This window comes from Lipotes vexillifer, unplaced genomic scaffold (genome assembly GCF_000442215.2).
Source record: "Lipotes vexillifer unplaced genomic scaffold, Lipotes_vexillifer_v1.1 scaffold439, whole genome shotgun sequence".
Classification (NCBI taxonomy): Eukaryota; Metazoa; Chordata; class Mammalia; order Artiodactyla; family Lipotidae; genus Lipotes; species Lipotes vexillifer.
The window spans coordinates 2,686,782-2,695,187 of NW_006798732.1; positions in this window are offsets into that span (position 1 = coordinate 2,686,782).

Here is an 8,406-nt window from a genome sequence, read left to right on the forward strand (position 1 = left end):
TTCTTTTCTAATCCAGTGACAAAACCTAGAGCAGAATTGCTCAACACTTGCCAGGTAATATTACAGGGATGAGAATATGAATCACCCAGAAAGTCAAAGGAAGATTTCAGTATGGAAAACCAATGCCAGTGACCTCAATAAATGCTCTTCAGGACCCCAACTCTGAAAGCTAATAAGTTCTGGCACATTGTGATCGGTGCAAATCCACCCTGGAGTGTATTGGAGGGTGTGACCTAAGACTGCAAAGGGCAGAGGAATATGGGGCACGAGACGCTCCATCAATGAACCAAGTGAGTGGTTTCCAAACTGGGAACACATGAACTCTTGCCAAAGCTTCTGTGGGTGTAGATGCTGTATAGGAAATCAATTTCCAGATTCCAAAGTGTTTCTGAAATTTATGTATCTAAAAACGTTCCTATGCACTAAGCCTCGGCCCGGTTTTCTCATCCTACCTTTTTACAATCACCCTTCTCCCACTTTACAAGACTCCGAGATATACTCCAGTCACCAAAGAAGACGAATCATCTCACCGTAAAACCCTAATTGATTAATTTTCTTACAAAAATCACACTGAATGGTAGAACTAATTTTCATCGCAAATACTGGTATCCATCATTCCATTATTCAAAAAGGATAATGCTCTTGGCTTCTGTATCTTTAATAATATTACAGAGTTGAAGGGCAAAAGACGACTAGTCACCCAAACAATGCTTCTTTTCTCAAAATAAGTAATATCCTCCTTAAGCCATGTTCTCATTTGGTAGAGACACATGATTTATACTAGGCATCTGGAAGCCATTCTTTTAAGACGTCTTCACTGTTTCCTTTGGTGTTTTTGGGAGACATCACCCGGATATTATTAATCCTCAGTTTGTTTTTCCAAAATATCAAGTCTCACATTAAATCCTTTATTCTCCATGAGGATTTCTGGAGTAATCACTTCTTGGCTAGACTACACATTTTCTATATCAAATAACTTTCCCTGCATTCCAGTGTATTTGCCCTGAGTTTCTACTTTTTAAAAAATCCAGAACAGAGACCAAGTGCTACTTAACATAAAATGGGGTTAAACATTTTTTTATGGTATTCTGTCTTCTTACTTAGATAAAAGAGAGAGCTTAGAACAAAAAAGAGAGACTTTGAATAAAATAATTTATAAAAAGATTTTTTAAAGACTCAGAATAATTGCATAAAAATAACGAAGCAAATCAGAACACTTAACTAGGCTATTCATCCTAGATATTCTTTTATTTTTACCTTATGATTACAATGTGTTTAAATTATTTGCAAACAACCTTAGATATTCCTGCTAGAGGATAGAGAATATGATAAGGTGACAGAACCACCATGATAACGCACTGGGAATGAAGACCAAAATTAGAACCCACTTGATGAATGATGAACAAAGAAGGGTGCTTCAGGAGATTATTAGTTCCAGCGATTTCCTCACTCTGTTGAAGTGGTGTCAGGTCATCCACGCCATGATTTCATGGTGGGCAAATAAAAGCTCCCAACCTTTGGCTTTGCGCTTGGCCATGTGACTTTTTGGATCCATGGGATGTCAGTTGACGTGATGCAATCAGAGGCTTGGAATGTCCATGAAAGTGACTCAGCACAACAAGTACATCCCACAGGTAGCCACTGCCCCTGAGCCTGAGTTCTGGAACAAGGCCTGGAACCAAGCCCAGAAGCAGAGCCCGAAGCAGAGCACTTACTCAGGGCTCGCCTAGGTGAGCCAAGCTACAAGAACTGCAACTGACCTGAAGGTCTGTGAGTACAGATCCACGTGTACCACTGAGTTTGGGCTCTGTGTCTTGCAGCATTCTTGCAGCACTAGCTACTTGTCACAGAAGCTTTGCCCTCTCCAATGTCTGAGTTCATCAGGACTGGGTCTCTTAAGTCTGTGTATGATTAGCCAGGCCTGGATGATGGAGCACAGCCTTTCCACAAGGTGGTTGGCCCTGGTTTTTCTTGAGAAGTTGATTGGATCCTGTTTTTTCGTTTTGTTTTTTTTCTTTTCTTAAAAATCACAGTGATGGGCAAGACTCTTACTTGTCTTTGGTATTGCTCAACATTTCCAAATTTCTAAATGACATGCTTAAACTGCTATGGCTTGGTTTTTCTTTTTAGAGATTATTGTTGGCTCTTTATTCTGGAAGTAGAGGGTGTAATTCTGTTGCCACCACTCCTGCCCCATGCTACCCATACACGTCCCCTCTTCCAACACCTATTTGACTGGAAGAACCCTCAAATGTCAGCACCTGTAGATCCTTGCATTCATGCTGGTCAGTGTCAGATCTTCTGCCTGAAGATGGAAGTCGGGTTGCCAGTGCGAGGAAGGGTCCAGGAGAGGGGGCGGCGGGGATGGTCAGCATCCCGGGAGCCCATATTTACTTAGTTCCATGATTTCCGTACAGTGTTTTCAGCTGCTCCTGGAGCCCTGACTGATAAACCTCTCTGTCGGGGAAAAGGTTTCTAAGTCCAGCTCCTCCTTGAACAAGGCTTTCAAGCTCCTTTCCTGTTTTCAGTCTACTCTTCACCGGTAGAGATGCCTCCAAGTTCTAAGTCTTTCCAGGGTCTATTTTTCTGCAAATGTTTTATTTTTATTGGCTTTGATCCCTTCAAGCTTTTAGGTTTCAGCTTTCTCCTCTCGGCTAAGCCATTTCAACCCTTCTGTTTTCTGTTACCCACATTTTGTTGGCATGTTTCACCCATTTCATCTTCCCTCCCATTCTCTTTCCCCACTGTCATTTTAGTGATATAGCATACAGGTTTAATTAACCCTGTAGGCCAGTTTTTATCATTTCTATAGGTGTGGCTCAAACTGATAAGAGAATGTACCTCTATGGGTTTATTTTTTATTTTTTCATTTATACAGAAATGAAGCAGACAACATGCCTGCCTCAGTCCTCCCCAAATTCAGTTTGAGATTCTGTCATTTTGATTATCTTTTCACTCAAATCTTCCAATCAAAAGGACAATAAATTGCACTACATGTATATACGAGATAAAGATCTGAGAAAACACTTCTGTGTTTCCTTCAAGTCAAAATGTTTAAGGCAATCCTACACCACTTTTACTTTAGAATCAAAATCATTTTGATTAATGCATATGAAATGACCTTTGATATTTGATATATGGCCTAATTCTGAGTAATCTGTATCTATATAAATTACTCATATGTTCTATGTCTATTGTTTCTTACACAGTCCTAATCATTTACTGTAGGAACACAGGCTCATTGTAACACATCAGAAGATAAGAGGTATATAAATAGAAACACTAATAATTCTTCCCCGTCCATTCACTTTCTAAGGCAATGTATATTATTGATTTGCTCTGAAATCATCCACAATTTGTACATATACCTAAGAAATAATATGTTAAAATTGTTTCACTGATTCAAGACATTGGGATTCAAGATACGGTAGACAGTTTATTCCAGAGTAAGGCACTAGGCTGAGATGTAAAACTGTAAAGGTTATAACTGGAAAGTCAATTTCCTGACTCACCCATATTGACGTTATAGAAGGGAAATGAGTGGACTTCCAGGGGAGAGCTTTTTGGAGAGAGCTGTGCCAGCCTTCTGTTTTCTACTCACCTGCCCCCCAACCTCAGTTCAGCGGGAAGGAGGAAGGAGGACCTTACGGAGCTGCGCAGAGAGCTTAATGCGTGTCCTTTATCCTGTGCGGTTGTGAGGCGGGGAGGAGAAGGTGGGCGAGCCTGGCGGGTGAGAGGCAGAGAGGAGCGGCCCTGGCAGCAAAGTGGGGGAAAGCATCTATGGTGATAGGACTGACCTGTGCTCTAGAGTTTGCTGAGCAAATAATGTGTGAGTGCTTTCCATGGACCAGATTTTGGCTGTGGGTGAAAAATACACTGGGGGTTGGAGGAGGTGGGATGGCAGCTATAAGACCTCAGCAGAAAGTAAATGTATGAACTGTAGATTCCCAAGAATGTAGTCAGAGGAAGAAGGCTGTTTTGGGATGGAGCAAAATACAGTGGGAAGGGCCACCAGCACTGCAAGATTTTTGAAATTCTAAGGAAAAACATTCACAAGCGAATGAGCCAGATTAGGCTTAATGCAACAAGTGCAAAGGTAGTTTATGACACAGGGCAGACAATTTAGAAGACTCCTTGTCCTTTTACTTCTTCTCTCACCAAAAGGGCTAGACTGAGACTACAGAACGGAAATAGTGAAGACAAAGTACAATCAAGAAGCTGACCAAGCTTATTCTATGAGGCTAGTATCATCCTGATACCAAAACCAGACAATGGTATCACAAAAAAAGAAATTACAGGCCAATATAGGTGAATAGGTGCAAAAATCCTCAGCAAAGTATTAGCAGCCAAACTCAACAATACATTAAAAAGATCACACACCATCATCAAGTGGGATTTATCCCAAGGATGCAAGGCTGGTTCAATATCTGCAAATCTATCAATGTGATACACCATATTAACAATTTGAAGAATAAAACCATATGATCATCTCAATAGATGCAGAAAAAGCTTTCAACAAAATTCAACATCCATCTGTGATTAAAACTCTCCAGAAAGTGGGTATAGACAGAATATATCTCAACATAACAAAGGCCATATATGCCGAGCCCATTGCTAACGTCATACTCAATGGTGAAAAGCTGCAAGCATTTCCTCTAAGATCAGGAACAAGCCAAGGATGCCCACTCTCACCACTTTTATTCAACAAAGTATTGGAAGTCCTAGCCATTGCAATCAGAGAAGAAAAAGAAATAAAAGGAATCCAAATTGGAAAGCAAGAAGTAAAACTGTCACTGTTTGCAAATGACATAATACTATAAATAGAAAATCCTAAAGACAGCACCAAAAAACTACTAGAACTCATCAACAAATTCCGTAAAGTTGCAGGATATAAAATTAATATACAGAAATCTGTTGTATTTCTATACACTAATGACAAACTATCAGAAAAATTCAGAAAACAATCTCAGTTACCATCACATCAAAAAGAATAAGATACCTAGGAATAAACCTACCTGCAGAGGTAAAATACTTGTACACAAAAAACTATAAAATGCTGATGAAAGAAATTGAAGATGACCCAAACAGATGGAAAGATATACTGTGTTCATGAACTGGAAGAATTAATATTGTTAAAATGAACATACTACCCAAGGAAATCTACAGATTCAATGCAATCCCTATCAAAATACCAATGGCATTTTTCACAGAACTAGAACAAATAATTCTAAAATCTGTATGGAAACATAAAAGATCCTGAATAGCCAAAACAATCTTGAGAAAGAAGAACAAAGCTGGAGGTATCACACTCCCTGATTTCAAACTGTACTACAAAGAAAGCTACAGTAATCAAAACAATGGGGTACTAGCACAAAAAAAAGACACACAGATCAATGGAACAGAATAGAGAGTCCAGAAATGAACCCACATTTATCTGGGCAATTAATCTATGATGAAGGAGGCAAGGATATACAATGAGGAAAAGACAGTCTCTTCAATAAGTGGTGCTGGGAAAACTGGATGGCTACAAGGGAAAGAATAAAAATGGACTATACTCTCACACAAAAATAAATTCAAAATGGATTAAAAATTTAAATGTTAAGACCTGAAACCATAAATCTTCTAGAAGAAAACATAGGCAGTTTCTAGAAGAAAACTTTGACATCAGTCTGCAAAATTTTTTTGAATCTGTCTCCTCAGGCAAGGGACACAAAAGCAAAATTAAACAAATGGGACTACATCAAACTAAAAAGCTTTTGCACAGTAAAGGAAACTATCAACAACATGAAGAGGCCACCTACTGAATGGGAGGAGATATTTGCAAATGGTATATCTGATAAGAAGTTAATATCCAAAATATGCAAAGAACACATACAACTCGACATCAGAAAAAACAAACAACCTAATGAAAAGATGATCAGAGGATATGAATAGACATTTTTCCAAAGAAGGCACACAGATGGACAACAGGCACACGGAAAGATGCTCAACAGGGCTAATCATCAGGAAAATGCAAATCAAGTCCACAATGAGCTACCACTTCACACCTGTCAGAACGTCTATTACCAAAAAGACAACAAATAACAAGTGTGGTGAAGATGTGGGGAAAAGGGAACCCTTGTGCACTGTTGGTGGGAATGTAAATTGGTGCAGCCACTGTGGAGAACAGTATGGAGGCTCCTTAAAAAATTAAAAATAGACTTCTACGATCCAGCAGTTCCACTCCTAGATATTCATCTGAAGAAAACGAAAACACTAATATGCATATGCCTGTGTTCATTGCAGAATTATCAACAATATAGCCAAGATATGGAAGCAACCTAAATGCCCATCAATAGGTGAAGGGATAAAGAAGATGTATATGTACCACACACACAATAGAATATTACTCAGCCATAAAAAAAAAAAATGAAATCTTGCCATTTGCAGCAACATGGATGGACCTAGAGGGTATTATGCTGAGTGAAATAAGTCAGAGAAAGACAAATACTTATGATTTCACTTATATGTGGACTCTAAAAAACAAAACAAATGGACAAACATAACACAACAGAGAGTTACAGATACAGAGAACAAACAGGTGGTTGCCAGAGGGGAACAGGGTGAGAGGAGGAAAGAAATAGGTGAGGGTGATTCAGAGGCACAAAATTCCAGATGCAAAATAAATGAGTCATGGGTATGCAAGTACAGTGTGAGAAATATAGTCCAAAATTAATATGTAATATCTTTGTATAGTGACATGTCATAGCTATAGTTATCATTTTGAAAAGCACAGAAATATCAAATCACTATGTTGTGTACCAGGAACTTACATAATGTTGTAGACCAATTATGCTTCAAAAACAAACAAGCAAACTCATAGAAAAAGAGATCAGATTTGTGATTACCAGAGGTGGGTGTTGGGGGGAGGGGGGTTGGATGGAGGGGCTGGAAAGGTACAGGCTTCCAGTTATAAGACACATAATTGCGAGGGATGTAGTGTACAACATGATAAATACAATTAACATGGCTGTAGGTTACATATGAAAGAATAAACCTAAGTGTTCTCATCACAAGGAAAAATTTTTCTCTATTTTTACAATTCTGAATCTATATGAGATCATGAATGTTCACTAAACTTATTGTGACAATAGACTTACTGTGATAACTTGTGACAATCACTTCATGACGTATGCAAGCTCATTATGCCGTACACCTTAAACTTACACAGTGGTGCATGTCAATTATCTGTCAGTAACACTGGAAGAAAAAAATATTAACTTAGTGTGTAATGGAGGTTATCAACTAAATAAAAATTTAGCTGTGGGGGGAGAAAGATATAAAGATAACGAGATATAAAGCCCCCCTCCTGCCAGAGCCCTCTCCTCAATATGGGAAAACTCTGTAGGGCCCCCCAGACCCAGAGCTCTCCCTGGGGTTGTGGTAACTGGACTGCAATTCAGCCTTCCTGGTCCAGTCCTGCTGCCTTTACTCCCCTGGAAAGAGTCCCCAGTACTTGTCTCACAGGCATTTCTCCATGTTGGACTCTATTTCCTTGGGGACCTGACCCACGGTGGCTTAGAACAGCCTCTCTGCTTCTACTCTTGCACCTTAATAGCCAGGATAGCTTCTTAGCAACATGAATCAGATCATGCCACGCCCTCCTTAAAATCCTCCGATAACTTTCGTTTGCTTCTGGAATAAAATCTGACTCTCTCATGGCTTCAAGGCCCTCCCGTCTGCGATCCTGCCCACCTCACCATCCTCTTCTCTCTCTCTGCTTCCTGTGCTCCCCGCCACTGGCCTTCCTTCTATTCCAGGGATTTTCAATAGAGTTTAATGGACTCCTTTTTTTTGCCAGTACTCCAATTGGAAAACCCAGTTCTGCCAACAGAGTGCCTAGCACATACCGGTATCCAAAAAAGCACTTATCAAATAAATGAATATCTAGGAAGTTAGAATCTAAAAAGAAAGAGCCATTTCATTTCTGAACGTGGTCTTGGTCCATAGCATATCACTGAGAAGGCCACTGAGGCTGGACTTCTTTGATTGTTTGTCTCGATCTGTAAGGAAAGGTTGGACCTGGGGAAGTGGGCCATTAGGACTTCATCAGACCTCGTGCAAATTTTCCTATCATCAGAATTCTGTTGAAATCTCCTGAAAAATTCCATTAAGAGGCAATCTTGTCCCATAATGAGACTTAACTCCGTGATTGCACAATATAGTGATTGTACTTTCCAGATTTATGATGTTCTCCACTGTCAGTCCTTTCCTGATTGAGGTATCGGACACTCAGACCAACCTTGCCTGTCACCTTCTCCTGGTTATGGCCTGTAAATGCTCCTGTTGGCTGCCTCACACCCCTGGGCCTCACTCTAACACCGATGAATGGGCCCTTGAAACCCACTGAGCCCCCCCCCCCCCCCC